The 19,815-nt window shown below is 35.9% G+C and overlaps 1 protein-coding gene across 3 annotated transcripts in view; it reads right to left on the bottom strand.

Annotated features, from left to right (window-relative positions):
* Nucleotides 1–19,815, bottom strand: part of LOC123679819 (protein Tob1) — a 63,586-nt gene that overhangs the window by 27,630 nt on the left and 16,141 nt on the right. For 2 of the 3 annotated variants that reach the window (XM_045617320.1, XM_045617322.1), the window contains exon 2: nt 6,220–6,298. The gene's annotated coding sequence lies outside the window, so the exon portion shown is untranslated. Of the gene's footprint in view, nt 1–4,814; nt 4,971–6,219; nt 6,299–19,815 lie in introns of those variants that run through there. The other variant, XM_045617321.1, reaches the window with a different exon arrangement.

Genomic DNA, 19,815 nt, shown 5'->3' with positions numbered 1-19,815 from the left:
CGAGGTACGGGCCTTTTGGTCTACCTTAATTAGAACATTGAATAATCGCAAGCGGGGGAATTGTAGTACGGCAAATCGAGAATATAATCAAATTTGGGGATTTGCGAACAGGCTAGGCTATCTAATTTTGGCCGGTCGTGCAGCTGGAAACAATGGCGGGGATGAATCCGCTGTTAAATCATCTTTTCGAAGCCCGTATCTGCCCTGGGACTGGCTAATGGGACGGAGAGATTCCAAAGGAGGTGATTGGGTTGAGGTATAACATTTCGGACTGATAATTAAGTGATACAGGGTGTTTCTTAATTGATGATAAAGGTTTTAGAAGGTAATTGTAGGACGAAAATTGCGTATCTTTTCTATCATCACCCAAAGTAAATAGAATAAAAAAAACTATACTATATCGATGATAACTAATCGGTAGGAATTTTGGGGCAATTAGAATATCGCAGGGTGCTTTATACTTCTATGTGACATGAGGATAGCCCAGAAATGTTGTTATGGATTAGATGCTACAATCACTAGTCAAAGATAAAATGTTAAGATCGCAGAACAATTTTGGCAAGTGAGTTAACCTTCTTAGGGTCAGCTAGCGTAGAATGCCACAAGTTTAGCATGATGTGCTTCTTGAGGTAACAATTCCCTATAAGGAATCCACTGAAGATGTAGAAGAATATTTTTGCTAAGATCCATATAGTTTTAGATCTCACATTATCAAAGTTTCAAAGAAGCTTTTCGGAATGATCCAGGCCAGAAAGATTTTGCGTCGATTTTCTCCTCCTACTGAAACTCTCTCTTGTAGGTACATTGACCTATACAACAGAAAGATTTTGGTCCAATGAAAGGTGTTTGTACTCCTCTTCTGGCATGTGTGTTGACCTCTTCATTTCCTACAATTCTCGAGTGACCCAGAAGCCAGACTAAGGAGGCCTTGGCATTCTTGCCAATTTTATTGAATTGCCTTCGGCACTCCAAGATATGTGAACTAAATGCTTTGATAGCAGCCTCATTCACTCTCTTACTAGATTCATTTCCACTCATTTTTCTATTGCGAGTATCTCTACCTGAAAGACACTTGGATAGCATCCTAATGATAGGCTGAGCATTTGGTGCCAGCCTCCAAGTCACCAGCGCTAGACCCCATTGTGGTTTTAGAATCATCTGTATATCATTCAATGGAATACTTTTTGAGATCTGGGATTGTGGACTCCCTCTCCCAATGTTCTTTTCTACTTAGCATCATAATTAAGGTTATCTCGAGCTACAGCTCACCTTCCAGTTCCAAAGTCCTGATGAACTCCAGTATCTAAGAGGGTATCCAGGAGATTACATCATTTATCCTACAAGTTTCCAGCCCAGAGCATTTTAGGCTTTGTCTTGCAATTACCAGATTGGAGTTTGCTCTCTCTGAGATGTCAGAGCCCTGTGAGGAAACCAGTGGAGAGTTGCTGCATGTTCTTACTGAGATCTAGATACTATTTGGATCTTATAGTATTAAAGTTCCAAAGAAACTTTTTGGAGTGATCCATCCCTGGAAGATTCAGCCAGAGTAATTCTGCTTTGGTTTCTCCCTCATTTCGAAATTCTTGCTTATAGGTGCATTTATCTACTCCACAAAAAGGATAAGGGCCAGTCAAAGAAGTTCGTGCTCCATTTCTGGCAAAAGTATTGTCCCTTTTTGTTTCCTTTGATTCCCAAGTGACCAAGAATCCCCACCAGAGAAACCTTAGCATTGAGTTTCCTTCGGCACTCTCATATATACTTTGAATCGACGATATGGAAGCTGAGTGCTTTGATTAAGGTATAGAAGGCTTGATGCCAATAACTCCCCTTAAAAACATGAATCTAGCTCAAGTTGATGGTTGTATCTTCTCCTTACAAGATTTCCTATTGAAGCATCTCTCTCACCAAGCTAGCCAACATGGAAACTAACATCCTTCGTTAAGATTCACCAAGAATTCACAAGGATGCCAAAAATTCCTCTCATTGAGAGTGAATGATAGCGCTCTAAGAATTCATAAACAGCACATCAAAATAACTTCATTAAGCGAAGCTCCAAGCAATGCTCCGAGAATCCCAAAACGTTTCGCCAATCAAAACAATCCCTCACCTCAGCAATTCGGGAATTATATTGAATTACTCTGTTTACCTTTTCGATTCTCCACGTACGCCCAAACACGGTAACGCCAAAATGATTCATACCCGAAATCTCGTAAATATATCTCTCTCTCGCGGTTTGAAAGTTTTCGTATCCGCCTAGTCTCTCTAATGGTTTGTCATCTAAAAATATTTCGCCAAATTCTTTCGGAGGCAACTGTGCGAAGCGGCCTGCTAAAAATAATAAACTTAATACTGAAGCAGCACACCTCGGAAATAGACGCCAATAGATAGTCCATTTCAAATATTTATAACGCTTTGTTCTTAGCCACTCCGATAGGTGTGGGATGGTTTCTTATTGGAATAGAGGGGGAGGGTGTATAAGGCTTTATTTTTTATTGGATGGGACTAGACAGTCTGTCTCTGTTTGTTCTAAATATGAAAATCATTTCGACCATTATCATAATTGCTTATGACGTAGAAAATTTATTATTTATGAATTTTCGTTTTTTACTTTGTACTTTTACTATTGTTAGAAAGTTAGTTGTGTTATACCTAGCTTACACGTTGAATATACAGTAGTATAGAGTTTTTTATTATAAGGTTTCATTTATCTGGTGAGCTCTCACTTTCGAAACTGTCATCTTTTGACATTTGCGGAGTAAAATCTACGCCATTAATAAAAATGAAAGGATACACACTTCAACAATGCAATGAAATTGTTAAAATTCACTACAAAACTGATGAAAGTTTTGCAAAACTGAAGCACTTTTGGATATTCGTGAAGCAGCTTCTCCACTACTTTAATAAGTAGAATTATCGCATTTGAGGCTCCGAAAATCCAAGAATGATTTTTGAAAAACCTCTCTGTGAAATCTTAGCGGTTTCATTTCAAGGATAAACTCAATAATCTTATTTATATTTTATTGTTCGAGTTTTGCTGTTTTTTGTTTGCATTGAAATGTTCGCATAGCATTATTAAGCTGAATAGAAAAATTATGTGAAATAGTAGAAGGTAGAGATTCTTCAACTGAATTCTAGCTCTAAAATTTCGAGGAATAACTTTATATTATATTCAAATATTATTTAACTGAGAATTTTTAAGGAGGTTATATTAGGTGTACAATTTTGATTACACCGTTTTGCAATAGGTGTCTGTAGCGGTAAGTGGTAGTTGTAGATGTGATACAAAAAACTCAGGTATTTGTAAACATAACGCCATCGAAATATTAGTCAATTTGTGTCTGCATCATCAAGTTATTCTCGATTAAACATGTCAGCTTACGAGCCAAATTCTCGTCATTTGCGGGAGGTTTGAATTTTCTGCTTTAAAATGAAGAAATCTGCGGCTGAGGCTCATTGAATGCTCTCAAATACATATGGTGAGGCCGCTATTAGTGAAAGAACGTGCCGAGAGTGGTTTCAACACTTTAAGAACAGTGATTTTGACGTCGAAGACCAGCATGGCGGTGGAAGAGAGAAGGCTTTCGAAGATGCAGAATTGGAGGCATTACTTGATCTAGACTCGTGTCAAACGCAACAAGAACTGGCAGGATCATTGGGAGTGACACAACAAGCCATTTCAAAACGCCTGAAAGTCATAGGAATGATTCAGAAACAAGGAAATAGGGGGCTGTACGAGTTGAAGTCGAGATATGTTGAACGGCGTTTGTTTGCTTGTGAACAGCTGCTTGCAAGGCAAAGACGGAAGAGATTTCTGCATTGTATTGTGACTGGAGACGAAAAATGGGTTCTCTAGACGTTGCTCCCTCGAACTATCACTCGTTTCTATCAATGGCACACGGCCTGGCTAACCAGAACTGCCGGTCTTATGAAGAAGTTAAAAATTGGATCGATTCGTGGGTCGCTTCAAATGATGACCAGTTTTTTCAACGCAGGATTCGTACGCTGCCCGAAAGATGGAAGAAAGTAGTGGCCAACGATGGACAATACTTTGAATCATAAAGGTATAACTAATTTTTTACAATAAAGCCTCAAATTTCGGAAAAAACTGGCGGAAACAAAGTTGTACGCCTTTGTATTTTCTTCCTAGATATACTGAGTATAAGTAAACGTGTCATTTCTCACAGCTTCAGTCGTCAAAACTGTCATCAATGTTCGGAAAATATGGGTAAGTTTTGATGGAATAATTTCTCATCAATGGTAATTAATTCAAATTACTTTTAAGAATGAAATAAGCTAAATTCGTTGAATTATAATCTCTATATTATAGTTGCAGATAAAACTGAACATCTCGCAAAAGATGCTATTTCAGGGTTATTATTTCTTGTTTAAATTTATGATTATTTGTTATTAGTATTTTCCAGGGTATTTGTATTTTATTTAATTTTTTTATACTTTTTTTTATTTTGGGGTTGAGTAGAGTAGCTCAAGCTAGACTTCGCCCCTATATCATGTATTATTATTTTTTCGCAATAAAGGCACTATTATTATTATTATTAGATATAATTATTAAATTTTCCAAAAAAATTTGTGCCATAATTTCGTATCGGAAAATATTTACAAACTTTGCAGAGTGCGCAAACTGCAATTTTTCCGAACTGTTCATCAAGAACCAAATGACCTACTTAAAGTCAATCATAAAGCCACGCAAATGAGAGCGTATAAGTTACAGCATTCCGATAATGGGATAATTACAATAATTGAGCAAAAAATGTCAGTCTTATCTACCAGGTGTTATCGAAAATGCCGGGACTCACCTCGTTAAAATAACTGGAATAAGTCATCCGTAACAAAAGCAGGTTGGAACAAACGAACTACTGGCCAGACCGGCGATTCTAACTCATAGCAAAGTCTACACACTCACTACTTACTGACAGGACTGTGGAATTGTCCCGAGAGGTGTAACCTTAACAACAATATTTAATTATATAATTTGGGCTGTTGGACCTCTTCCAGGTTGAAAAATACAATTGATGCCAAGTTGTTTTATTTTTACCGCACTGTTTCACTAGGTAATTCATTGGAGAGACTTGTACAGGACGTTCGAAGAATATTTTTTTCTATTCGAGCTGACGTTTTTTTTAAATGATTTACGTAGATGTGAATTTTTGTTCCATTTTGTCTGATAATCTGTAATTTTCGGTCTTAAATGAACGGATTCATCCTCGGAGTAATGAACATACATTTTCAGTAAGCAAATTTTGTCTCCAACATGAACTATCAAATTTGACATGAAGTGCGCGGAAATGAAAACATATCAGTGATACGATATTTCACTCAATTCGCGAGTTTCTCAACAAAGAACGCACTTCTTATGTCCCATAGTGAATCAACGTTTCATACTAACTCAAAATATATTGAAATAAATACCTCAATATATTAGAAATTCATAAAACAAACTCCAAGAGCGCCAAATGACGCGAAACAACCGATGACACTAGGCGATTAAAAGTTGCCAAATCTTGGATTTCAGCAGGTAGATACAGAAAATAGTTAATATTCTGCTTATTATAAATTCGACAATTAGGGAAAATATCGGATTCCAAATATTCAAATTTGCATATTCAAGCGGGAATCACTCAAATGAATATATTTCATTCAATATCAAATACATTCATAACGATATAGAAAAATTGTGGATTTGAAAATATATCACAATCCAACAACGTAATCTAACCATGTTTGGGACATGTAAAAATGTGTAAAAAAGGCTCTATCTATGTCTATTACTCTATGGATTTGTCTCACTGATGAATAATTATACATTGATATCAATTCGGGTCTGTCTGGCGGCTGTGTTCACGATAACTCTCGAACGGAATGTGCTAGAGACTTGAAATTCTAAGGGTAGGTCCAGGGTGTGAATACTCAGGTTTGGTTCATTATAGGGACGCAATCTGTTTGATGGCTCTCGAGTTATAATGATATGAAATTTTATTTTTTCGATAATTGGAAAAAAGTGAAATTCAGAAAAAGCAGAATGGATTTTCATGGGAAATTTTGTGATGGCCATATAATTGAGAGAATAAATGTTTTTGTAAATTTCGATATTTCAGAATCTATCTGTCATATTGCATTGAAATATGAATTTATATGATTTAGTGTAAATATTCAATTAATTATAGTGACTGATGAATGAAATTTTATCTGATGTGTACTTACTTTTTTCAAGAATAGGTAACGAAGATTTTGAAGTTTGGACAGTGTCGTCTGATTATTGCCTGATTGAACTGTGCTAGCTCTGTAACAAAAAAGAAATGTCAGAACGGTTATTAGCAGTTATGCTGATTGTTTTTTATTGACAGCAGAACAGTCGAATATAAAGAGTTTTGAAATAAGTGGTTTCTTTTTGATATTACAAGAAAAAAGTATATTTTAAGATGTTTAGTTCATTGTGAAGTGGAATTTATGCCATGGACTATAATAAACGATATCAGCCAAATAGCATTTGCTGATGTATGTTTTTGATAACTTCACGAATTCATCTTTAAGGCTTTGAATTAATTCTGTAGCATTGGCAAGACCTTATCTTCCAGAAGCCCCAAAGAAGAAAATCTGAAGGTGTTAAATCACAAAACCTCGGTGGCAAATTCTAATCACATCTTCGAGAAATAACATGGCCAGGAAACTTTTTTTATGAAATGGCGATTGTTTTGTCGTCCACATCAATATCTTCCAATTCCTACCATAAGAAATCATTGATCATCGATGATGCATATAACGGCATATAATACTTTTCAAATGTCAAAAGATGACAGTTTCATAAGTGACAGCCTCCCAGATAGCGGGCCCTTCAAAATTAAACGTCTTATTGAAAAACCATTCAGTTCCTTTCAAAGAGTATCTGAGAAACTTAAGTGTAATTAAGAATAAACAAAATTCATGGAGGTAGAGAGGTATCAAATCAACAAGTTCTGCAAATTTTTCTTTTCAAGAAGTCCACAATAGACTCTGAATTTTTTTCATAAAAATATTTTGAAATAGACAATCAATATCTGTTTGACTGGAACCATGTTATGAACTATATGTATATCATATTTCGAGTTTTATCAATCGATAGTAACGTAATACAGATACATTCTAGTGGTTTGGGTAAACATGTATATATTTTATCAATGTTGGTTCCATTAGTTACGTCAGTAACTTTCAATATTTGTCCAAAATTAAAAGGAACTATTTGTGGGGAATGCATTACAGCTTGCTCGTTTACGATAATTTTTATAGTATTCGAAATTGGCTTATTTGTTTTTAAAAGTACTCGATTATTCAGTATTGATGTCAGAAAAAAATGCAATTTTTGTTATAAAATGTCCAAATATTCATAACTAAATATTATTCAGGATCATCGTAGCAATAAAATTTTCGAATTTCATTATTGTACATCGTCAAATTATCTACAATTATTTTTTTAATTATATTCCTTTATTCTAAGTTTCTAAACAAATAGTTGTTATTTAGGTCCTAAAAATGTGAACTGTGAAAATTTTGTGAATGATTGCAAAAGTTCATCATTACAAATAGAAAATCGAAAGGTATTGATCAGTTTGTAAATGGCAACATTCTCTAAATCGAATTCAATAACACATTATGTTATTTCAAAGCCATCGTCAATTTTGAGGTGTTGTTTCGGTGTGAGCCAAAATTCAAAAGTAAATTTACCATAAAGTGTCTAGCAATTTGGACTCAAGCGGTTCATAGTTATGAGTCACACTTGTAATATAAGCCAAATTGTTTTGGGTATAGACTATTGGACGAAATATTAAATTATTGGCAACAGTATAATGGAGCCAAAATTTATGTCATTGATGAAATGGCATGAACGTCACCATGGTTATAAAATAAAAGATGTCCTTGATCCTTTATCACTTTGATTTGGTTTAAAGATTGAATTCTTGAGGTCTCTATCACCATCTGAATATTTTTATCTTCTATTTCTTCAAACCTATTCTGGATACTTTCGGAAATATTAATGATTTTCCAAAAAAAAATGCGAAAATTATTGATCGAATGAAAAAGGGATAGGTAGAAAAAACATTTCATATTTTAGGTAGCTGAAATTCTGAAAATTAGTCACTGAGATCCTGGGGATGAGATTACTGTAGAAAAAAATGGTTTGCGATACACAGGGTGTTCCAAAATGCTTCGTCTCATCACTCGATACAAAAATAATGATGTACCATGTGTTCCTATACAGGGTGATTCACCGGGATGGCGTAGTTAGAAATACCAGTTTTTCCTCGATAACTTTTAAAGTATACATTTTAGGTAGAAGGTTCGCTCAAGTAAATCCTCCCTTTTTATATACGTAGACTGAAATAATAGAAACTATAGGTTCTAATTTGAAAATCTTGAGTTTTGATGAATTTGATTTGTCCAAGTTCATGATCTTCTTATGAACATCCTGTACATTTTTGGTCCAAACCGCAAACAGTCTTATAATAATACGTATTTGCAGAATCGAAAACAAAAAGGGGTTTTTTCAAAAGAAGCTTTTTTTGCAGAAATATTCAAAAAAATGTGACTTCTTGTCACCATCATTTTTTTCAAAAAAATCCCATTATCTAATGAACCGTTGAGTTTTTACCCAAGATATGGCATATTGCTGAAATTGTCATCGAAAAATATATCTAATGATGCAATAATATACTGGGTGTGCCATTCGAAATAAGGAAGTAGTAGTCTGTTTCCAGTAAAACCAGAAGTTGCAGAGATCTAAAAATATCTTATGGAGAAAGATCATTGTTTCAAACCCTGAACTGTCAGCGCAAAAGTAGGGTAAGTTTTCCATGAACGTCTAATAGGCCATCACGGTGAATCACCCTGTATATAAAATTCTCTGAAAGTTAGAAGTACAAGTTTTGTTGCTACATTAATTACGTGAGTTTTTTGGAGTTTTAGGATCAGATTCGAGCTAGACGTATGAACCCAGTATGCTCAATTCATTTAACGCAGATTGCTCTGACAAAATGAACTACCCTGAAAAATGTACAACCACTCTCCATCATTCCATATACTACAGCCGAGATTCATGAAAAAACATCAATTCCTTCCTCACCAACCCTTCAACAAGTGCTTTGACCCCTCTTTCTCTACTTTTTTTTCTCCCAGTCTCCAACTCTACCATTCCGTGAGTCTTCTCTGATAATATTCAAAGCGCAATGTAAACGAACCTTGAAGACCTGCCATCGTAAAATAATAACTTAGCGAAAAATTGAAATGGCACCGCCTGTTGCTGAGCAACCCGTGCGTCATTTTATCACTGATGAATATCGTAGCTTCGTTCAGAAACGTGCTATACCGTTTTACCTTATCTAAGGTTTTATTCATGCATGCATACGTAAGGTGCATAGATACTGGAAAATTGGAAATGTTTACGTAAGATACAAAATGAGGTGGAAAAAGATAATCGCTTAGGGAAATATTCAGTGAGGTTTATCGGTTCCTAGAATGGGACGTTTCGAATTTCAGTTTTACGAAATAGATAGATACCCATATGTTCATTGTTGAATATGATGAGAGGTTTAGATAGATATTCGACTTGAAACGAAATGATTTTTACCGTCAGGCTTTGGCTGAAGTAGCGATGGGACCTAAATGAAAAGAGCAGCAAGCTTTCATTCTCAGAAAAGGATTATAACGGGTGTTTTTTTCGAGGTATATAACTTCTAGTTGGCATTACTGATCAAGATGGCGACCGATTTAACAGCTGTCAAGTGATTTATTCTCAGCTTGGTTTGGCAATTCATCATGAATAGACTCACGCCTGAACAACGCTTGCAAATAGTGCAATTTTATTTCGAAAATAATGGTTCTGTGCGGAATACGTATCGCGCACTACGTCCATTTTATTTTGTTTAGCGATGAAGCGCACTTCTGGTTGAATGGCTACGTCAACAAACAAAACTGCCGCATTTGGAGTGAAGCTAATCCTTAAGTGTATGTCGAAACACCGTTACATCCAGAAAAACTGACTGTTTGGTGCGCTTTATGGGCTGGTGGAATCATTGGTCCGTACTTCTTCAAAAACGATGATGGCCAGAACGTTACAGTCAATGGTGATCGGTACAGAGCCATGATTACTAACTTTTTCATTCCTGCATCGAACAACCATGATGTCCAGGAGCTGTGGTTCCAACAAGACGGCGCAATATGTCACACAGCTCGTGCCACAATCGATTTATTGAAAGACACGTTTGGTGACCGCCTAATTTCACGTTTCCGACCTGTGAATTGGCCTCCAAGATCTTGTGATTTAACACCGCAAGATTACTTTCTGTGGGGCGATGTGAAGCCATTGAATGGCTACGTCAACAAACAAAACTGCCGCATTTGGAGTGAAGCTAATCCTTAAGTGTATGTCGAAACACCGTTACATCCAGAAAAACTGACTGTTTGGTGCGCTTTATGGGCTGGTGGAATCATTGGTCCGTACTTCTTCAAAAACGATGATGGCCAGAACGTTACAGTCAATGGTGATCGGTACAGAGCCATGATTACTAACTTTTTCATTCCTGCATCGAACAACCATGATGTCCAGGAGCTGTGGTTCCAACAAGACGGCGCAATATGTCACACAGCTCGTGCCACAATCGATTTATTGAAAGACACGTTTGGTGACCGCCTAATTTCACGTTTTGGACCTGTGAATTGGCCTCCAAGATCTTGTGATTTAACACCGCTAGATTACTTTCTGTGGGGCGATGTGAAGCCATTGAATGGCTACGTCAACAAACAAAACTGCCGCATTTGGAGTGAAGCTAATCCTCAAGTGTATGTCGAAATACCGTTACATCCAGAAAAACTGACTGTTTGGTGCGCTTTATTAGCTGGTGGAATCATTGGTCCGTAATTCTTCAAAAACGATGATGGCCAGAACGTTACAGTCAATGGTGATCGGTATAGAGCCATGATTACTAACTTTTTCATTCCTGAATTGAACAACCATGATGTCAAGGAGCTGTGGTTCCAACAAGACGGCGCAATATGTCACACCGCTCGTGCCACAATCGATTTATTGAAAGACACGTTTGGTGACCGCCTAATTTCACGTTTTGGACCTGTGAATTGGCCTCCAAGATCTTGTGATTTAACACCGCTAGATTACTTTCTGTGGGGCGATGTGAAGTCATTGGTCTATGCGGATAAGCCACAAACCCTTGACCATTTGGAAGACAACATTCGCCGTGTTATTGCCGATATACGGCTACAAATGTTGGAAAAAGTCATCGAAAATTGGACGTCCAGATCGGACTACATCCGAGCCAGCCGTGGCGGTCATATGCCAGAAATCATATTTAAAATGTAATGCCACAAGATTGTCTTGCGGATAAATAGAATTCATGTCAATCGAATAATCCATCGTTGTTTTATTGCAATTTAAAGTTCTGTAGCTCTGAAAAAACACCCTTTATTTAGGTATTTATTCCAATATATTTTGAGTTAATATGAAACGTTGATTCACTATGGAACAAAAGAAGTGCGTTCTTTGTGGAGAAACTCGCGAATTGAGTGAAATATCGTATCACTGATATGTTTTCATTTCTGCGCGCTTCATGTCAAATTTGATAGTTGTTGGTGACAAAATTTGCTTACTGAAAATGACATATGCTCCCTCTATCTATGTTTATTACTCTGAGAATCAGAATAACCATTCGTTCAAAAATTAAGTTAATCATTTCCATCATTACCATTCAAAGCTATTCAACTGGTATTGACCCAAACTCTGAAATGAATTACAACAGGACAATTTTCGACACGGTTTTCGAGGATGTCGTAACAATAACGTATATGTTTATGAATGAACACGTTTCAATTTCATTATTAATCCAACTTTTGCATCAATCCAGCGGCATGCCGACCTCGGCTTCGTCGAATTCGAAACTGCTGCACTTTTGTTTAATTTTTTTTCGCCTTTCGAGCACGGCCAATCCGAAAATCCTTCAACTTTTTCCAGCTCAGAATTGGAATAAACGCGAAGCGGGTTCTCGTGGCGTGATAGAAAGAATAGATACGGCTACGAAACTATAAAAACAATGGAATTATTGAACTTAAAGGTCAACGGGCGATGCAAAACAATACGAAACGTTTGACTAACTAATGGCGAAACAAAAGCGGGATTTGAATGTGAAAACGCTCTTTCCTCAGAGGAAAATTACGGAGTTAATCGAAGGTCGGTTTTTTGATGCACTCTCTTTTTGAGTTTTCTACGAGAATAACAAGTGGTTGTTCGAGTCGAGATAGTCACGAATTTTATTTTCCCTAATTCTGTGGTTATTCCGTTCATTCTTCCACATCTTGTAGAATAAAATCGTGCGAGAATATATCAGAAACGCACAGTTTTCATGGTTATATTTTATTATTCTATGTTGGCACTCCGAACTTTCCGCTACGGCTTTATCTGTCAATTCATGAATTTGCCTTAAAGAAATCAGTTCTGCCAACCAACATTTTTCAATGCAAAAATCAACAAAATATATTTATGGAAATATTTCATTAATTTCAATGAAAATGCAAGAATAAGAGAATAGTTATTTATAATACAAGTGCAGAAGGCATTGATATTCTTCCACGAGTTCAAAATTCAAAAACGAGCCACGAAGTGGCGAGTTTTGGAATGAACGAGTGGTAGAATGAGCCTTCTGTACGAGTATTATACATTATTTTCTCTAATTCATTGCATTTTCATTGAAATTAATGAAATATTTCCATAAATATAATTTAGTGATTTTTGCATTGAAAAATGTTGGTTGGCAGAACTGATTTCTTTAAGGCAAATTGATGAATTGACAGATAAAGCCGTGGCGGAAAGTTCGGAGTGCCAACATAATAATAAAATATAACCATGAAAACTGTGCGTTTCTGATATATTCTCGCACGATTTTGTTCTACAAGATGTGGAAGAATGAACGGAATAACCACAGAATTAGAGAAAATTATGTATAATACTCGTACAGAAGGCTCATTCTACCACTCGTTCATTCCAAAACTCGCCACTTCGTGGCTCGTTTTTGAATTTTGAACTCGTGGAAGAATATCAATGCCTTCTGCACTTGTATTATAAATAACTATTTTCGGCAACCGTCCGGGAAGTGCTCACTTCCCGGACGCTTCTTCTCTGAGAAAGTAGCATTTCCCGGCCTAGTCCGGAAAGTACGTACTTCCCGGACTAGGCCGGAAAAGAATCATAGAATCCATAGCAACCGAGATAACGGCTGACAGTTCATATGAAATTAGTTGTCAAAAATTTGCATGTTTTTTTATCGCAATCGCAATAAAATATGGAAAGCAGCAGCGATAGTGTTATTTTACATGGTTGCCGAAAAAATATTGTACGCAACACGCCCGAAAATGGTTTTTTTGGACTCACAGACTTCCAGGACTCGCTTACGCTCGTCCTGGAATTTTGTCTATTCGTCCAAAAAAACTATATTTTCCGGACTTGTTACGTAAATTACTATTCCCCAATTTTATGGTTATATTTATTATCAGATTTTAGTTCAATAACTTTGGCGTTAGATATCTACAATAACAACAATCTTCGTTTTCGAGATACAGAAGTGTTGAAGTTAAAAAAAAAACAGTTTTTCACTTATTTGTCTAGTATTAGTACATTCTTTGTTTCAATTTTTGGGTATTAATAATGTTATATTTCCTATTAAAGAACATCTTATAATGGGTGTTTTTGAAGCTGCATGAAAAGTTTCGACGGGTATTGTCTATTGCTCGACAGTTGAAAATGTCAAACTATATTGGCATTTCTGTTTCGTAAAGTTTGGCAATTCTTCATGACTCGAAGTGACCATCGTTCAATCGCAATTTTTCTGATTGGGCTAATTTGAAACTGCCAAAGATAAGCATTTTTACTGAAGAAGTGTGTTCAGTGATGAAGCTCATTTCAAGTTAAATGACTTACATCCATTAAAATATGGAATTTCATCTGTGTAAAATAGTCTATTGTTCAACTTCACAAATGTTACATTCTGTTATCAGTAAGGCTAGATTTTTTCCCAAATTACCGAAAAAAGCCAAGTAGTACACCCACTAATCCCACAAAATCACGCTGTACCAATTCAGGTGTTACAAGCCTAAAACAGCGCATTAAAAATGTTATCTTATCGGGGAGAGTTAATCTCAAAATGCTCCAAGAACAATACTTGTGAAATAACGAACGTAGTGGGTCGTGATGTTGATAATCGCGATTGCGAAAAAGCTAAATGGCGCTTATTATGTCTACAGATAGGACCCAAACAATATGGTAATTCAATTGGTTCAATTGAACGAAATCGCAGATCATTCAATTGTGTGATGACACTTATGCCCAATTATTTGGAACGTTCCTGCTGACGATTTTATGGGCTTGTTCTTGTGACAATCGGTTTGACACACTCACTATTTTTTGCACTGAAGGTTTTTTTCAAGAGGGGACACCATCACGTGACATTCTCGTGATATATCAATATGTGCCCAGAGGAGCCAAGTGAAAATGTTGAAATACTAGAATTAGTCCAGTCAATATGTGTTTTTCACAGGAAAGTTTTGGGGTGCGAAATCCAAATATGTGATTTGACATCTAAATTTGTAAAAAAAATGTAAAAAAAAATTAATGTATATTATTTTGAATGAATTATATTTATTTGAGTGATTCTCGATCAAATATGCAAATTTGAATATTTGGAATCCGATATTTTTCCTAATTGTCGAATTTATAATCAGCAGAATATTTATTATTTCCTGTATCTACCTGCTGAAATCCAAGGTTTGGCAACTTTTGCTCTCCTAGTGTCATCGGTTGTTTCACGTCGTTTGGCGCGCTTGAAGTTTGTTTTCTGAATTTCTGATATATTTAGGTATTTATTTCAATATATTTTGAGTTAATATGAATCGTAGATTCACTATGGGACATAAGAAGTGCGTTTTATGTGAAGAAACTCGCGAATTGAGTGAAATATCGTATAACTTATATGTTTTCATTTCCGCGCGCTTCATGTCATATTTGATAGTTCATGTTGGGGACAAAATTTGCTTACTGAAAATGACATATGCTCATTCTATCTCTGTGTAATACTCTGAGAATTCTCCTTAGGATTACTAGATAATTATTTGATTTTTTTCTCGAAATCGGTAGCAGATTCGACAAAACAAGACGAAACCAAAAAGTGTTATACTGGATCAAACTTCCTTTTACCATTTTTCCAAAAGACCAGTGGCCACCAAAAAAAAAAGTTCTGGAAGAAAAAAGCGGGAACTGTTTCAGAAAAAGAATCACCCTGTAGATTTGCATTCAAAATTAGCATATCACATGATGTAAACTTGGAATTGGAATATCTATGCAAATTTAAGTTGGACATCTTGTGAAGGAAAGGTGCTATCAAAAAAAACATCAACACCCTGTATCTCGAAAACAAAGCGTTTTCGGGTCCATGTTTATAAGACTTTCAATTATCGTTTGTACCTTCAATTCAGGAAACCCTGTATACAGTTCTATGATCTCCAAAGGCGCACCAATTAACGATAAACCACATACAGAAAGTAAATACAGAAACTCCTTCAGAAGGTAAACCATCTCCTAACTAACTAGATATTCTTCAAAAGTATCTATCAAAGCTCCTTTCCAAAACACTCCACCCTGTAAATTGCTTCACTTTCAAAGGGAACGCAGCTTAGCTAACCAACTCATACACGTACAACATACGCGAGTAGTTCATTTGCATCGATCTAAACAAGCGTACAAGATCATTTCAATTCACAGGGAAGGCATTATCAGAAAAAAAATCAAACTTCAACACCCTTTATCTCGAAAACAAAGCTTTTTCAGTCCCATGATTATAGGACCTTTTTTTTAATTATTCGTCATTATCGTTTGTACCTTCAATTCAGGAAACCCTGTATACAGTCCTGCGATCTCCAAAGGCGCACCAATTAACGATAAACCACATACAGAAAGTAAATACAGAAACTCCTTCAGAAGGTAAACCATCTCCTAACTAACTAGATATTCTTCAAAAGTATCTATCAAAGCTCGTTTCCAAAACACTCCACCCTGTAAATTGCTCCACTTTCAAAGGGAACGCAGCTTAGCTAACCAACTCATACACGTACAACATACGCGAGTAGTTCATTTGCATCGATCTAAACAAGCGTACAAGATCATTTCAATTCACAGGGACCAATTGAGATTCTCTCTTCAATAGAGGCGAACAAACAGAGGCAACAGAGTGAATTGGGTCAATTGCAATGTTCCGGCCAAACCTTGTAGCCGTTTTATATTTTATCATTAAATTTACCTTGTAATTAGTCACTGCTTACGCAAAGTCATTCATTATGCTTTGGACTCCCTCGCAATCTGAGAATCTGGAAGGAAGTTGCGCAAAAAAAATGTGGAAGGAATATCATTGTTGGATGCGAATTTGGACGAGAGATGTCTTTGAAGTTGTTGTGAAAAAGTTGATTTGGTTGTTTAATTATGAAGGGGAGGGAATGGAATTGAGAGGAAGTACTTTTACGCATCAAATATTCAGTAATTTGAAGGAATATCTCTTAGATATCAGTGGGTATCTGGGCCCATAAACTCTTGTTATTATTCAAAAAGTACTCGTAGCACTCAGATTTCATTTTATTTTATATTTCACACGATAATGAAATATAACCATGAAATCTGTGTTAAACTGAAATATTCTCACACGATTTTGTTCTACAAGCTATGGCAGTATTGGGGATTCACGGCTTGGCTTGATTTTCAAGCAACTTGGCTTGAGCTTGACTTGATTTCAAGTCAAGCTCAAGTCAAGTAGTAGTTTTTCAATATTTAGTCGAGGCAAGTATTTATTTCTCAAGCACTTGAATCATATCAAGCTACTTGATTTTTAGCAGTTTTATTTTGTTGTGTCACATCAATAAAAAAATTATTAAATGAGAAGGAAACACTTTTATTTATTAAACTTTTTGAATAGAAGAACAGAAAATATCAACTTTTTTGAAATAGAAACATGAATTAAATCACTAAAAATCATAACCAAATAAAAAATAGTAATAAATAAAGTTTCTCAATAATGAGAAACCTCCAGGCTTTGTTTGATTTCATAATTTCCCATCCAGGATCTAAGACATGAGGCATCTTATAGATTTGTCGCCTAACCTATTGCGAGTTTTTTTATTTGTAAGAGCAGCTCTGGAAAATTGCCTCTCAACAGGAGCTGAAGATGCTGACGCTGATAAAAAATCCTTGGCCATTTTGGCCAAGTTTGGGAAGATATTTCTGAAACTACCAAAATCCACCAAAAGATTTCATAGAAATGTGAGAAAACTACTAATAAAGTCACACTGGCGAATGCTTCAGTCTCTCGGCGCTCGAGGAATCCTCTTATTTAGTCTAAGCACGAACGAGATTGCAGAAATATATGGTGTGCAAATCAAGCTCAAATAATATCAAGTAGCTTGATATCAAATCAAGCAATAAATATCTTAAATCAAGTCAAGCTCAAGAATGTAATTTTTCACGAACTTGATTTTCAAGTCAAGTATTTGGTTAAAAGTCAAGCTACTTGGCTTGATGAATCCTTAGAAGTATGAATGGATTTTCCACAGAATTAGAGACAAATTTATTTGTGATGATCAAGTAGTTTTCTTTTCAATTAAAATCCATTTTTGTATCCACTATGAATATCCAACTGAAATCAACGAATTGATAGGTCGATCATAACTGGTAGATCAACTTACCTGTAGTTCAATCGAACCGATAGATATAAGCTGGTAGATCAACTAACCTGTAGTCCAATTGAACCAATAGATCAGTCTCATATTTGACAGAATTGACAGTTTGAGACGTTTCTACGATATTAAATACCAATCTTCCTCATTAATAAACTTTATACAGTGATTATCACTATTGAGATAAAAATCTACGATGTAGCGTAACCCCGTGAAAGTTTATACCACTTTTCAGTCCATTTCGAACGGAAATAATCACCAGAATCAGTTCCCTGCATCTCGTAGAGGAAATTATAACCGCTTCGAGTGCCCCTATACACTAGAGTGGAGAAATCATCGGACCTACTTTGGGAATGCTTCAGAGCCGAGCATGAAATTCAGATTATATCTGATTCTTGAGTCTCGACCCGAGGCTGTTAATTCGATGGAAAGATTTGGAAACGATCCAAGAACTTTTCAGATCTGGGGTTTAGTAGGTTAAAGGTTGACACAATGGACGAACGGAAATTTTCTACAAGAAAGTTCGATCGCCTTTTGTTCAGACGGAGAACTTACTGGGAGGGAAGGGTGGATAAAGATCGTAGACTGGTTTATGGGAGTTTTTAACAAGGGGGAATAACTTTTTCAATAACGACTCTTAACTGGTAACCCCCTTGGTTTTTCGCTCTAATTTCAAGGAAAGTTTGTAGCGCTCTTCATTTCGCGTATAATCTCCATTGAAGTAGTACATAACAGTGAATTATTCAATGAACATAACTCACCAGAGTGAATAATAGCTGTAATATGCGAGTAATATACTATACTTTGTCTACGACGATACCTTTTTTATTAATCACGAATGAATGCCACTTGACATGACATGTTATGCTGTATTTCTCACTGGTATAACCATAGAGTAATAAACATAGATAGAGGGAGTATACGCATTTTTCACATGTCCCCAACATGGTTAGATTACGTTGTCGGATTGTGATACATTTTCAAATCCACAATTTTACTATATCCTTATGAATGTATATTATATTGAATGAAATATATTTATTTGAGTGATTCCCGATAAAATATGCAAATTTGAATATTTGGAATTCGATATTTTTCCTAATTGTCGAATTTATAATAAGCAGAATATTTATTATTTTCCGTAACTACCTGCTGAAATCCAAGGTTTGGCAACTTTTGCTCTCCTAGTGTCATTGGTTGTTTCACGTCGTTTGGCGCGCTTGAAGTTTGTTTTCTGAATTTCTGATATATTTAGGTATTTATTTCAATATATTTTGAGTTAATATGAAACGTTGATTAACTATGGGACATAGAAGTGCGTTCTTTGTGGAGAAACTCGCGAATTGAGTGAAATATAGTATCACTGATATATTTTCATTTCCACGCGCTTCATGTCAAATTTGATTCTTCATGTTGGGGACAAAATTTGCTCACAGAAAATGACATATATGCTCCCTCTATCTATGTTTATTACTCTGAGGTATCAATAAAAGTCATATTGACCTGTCAATTCAATTGTAACTACCACCGTATCGCTTCTGGGAGCTACCCTGCCAAAATTCTAAAAAACTGAGGTGCCTTCTGTACGTCTAAGCGAGCCAAGGATTGTGCTATGCTTTATTGCCAGCAAATTCATGTGCAGCACACGCTATTTACGATTCTGGTGTCCTACAAACGAATCGACATAACAGACAAGGTCAACTTGCGTCATAGAAATCATCACGTGTAGCTAAGTTGGTAATTATTGACGTTCAGATACAGCGTGATTCTAGCGTCTTCTGGTGAATCCTGGTAAAACCAGGATTCACCTTCTCAAACGTCAATTTCCGTTCTATTCCCTTCAATTGTCGTGAAAAACAATACCGCGAATTTTGCACAATTGGTCATTTTTTTATGGTACGGTAGATCGAATTTTTTCGAAACTTAAATCTCAGGTTTTCAGTGGATTTTTATCTCGAAACTAAGAGGATCGAAAAGCGTTATGATTCTAATTGCCTCAAATGATTTCGAAAGTTCATTGTTGATGATGATAAACTGAATATTCTTTAATTT

Source organism: Harmonia axyridis, chromosome 5 (genome assembly GCF_914767665.1).
Source record: "Harmonia axyridis chromosome 5, icHarAxyr1.1, whole genome shotgun sequence".
Classification (NCBI taxonomy): Eukaryota; Metazoa; Arthropoda; class Insecta; order Coleoptera; family Coccinellidae; genus Harmonia; species Harmonia axyridis.
This window is presented reverse-complemented; position numbering and strand designations above follow the sequence as displayed.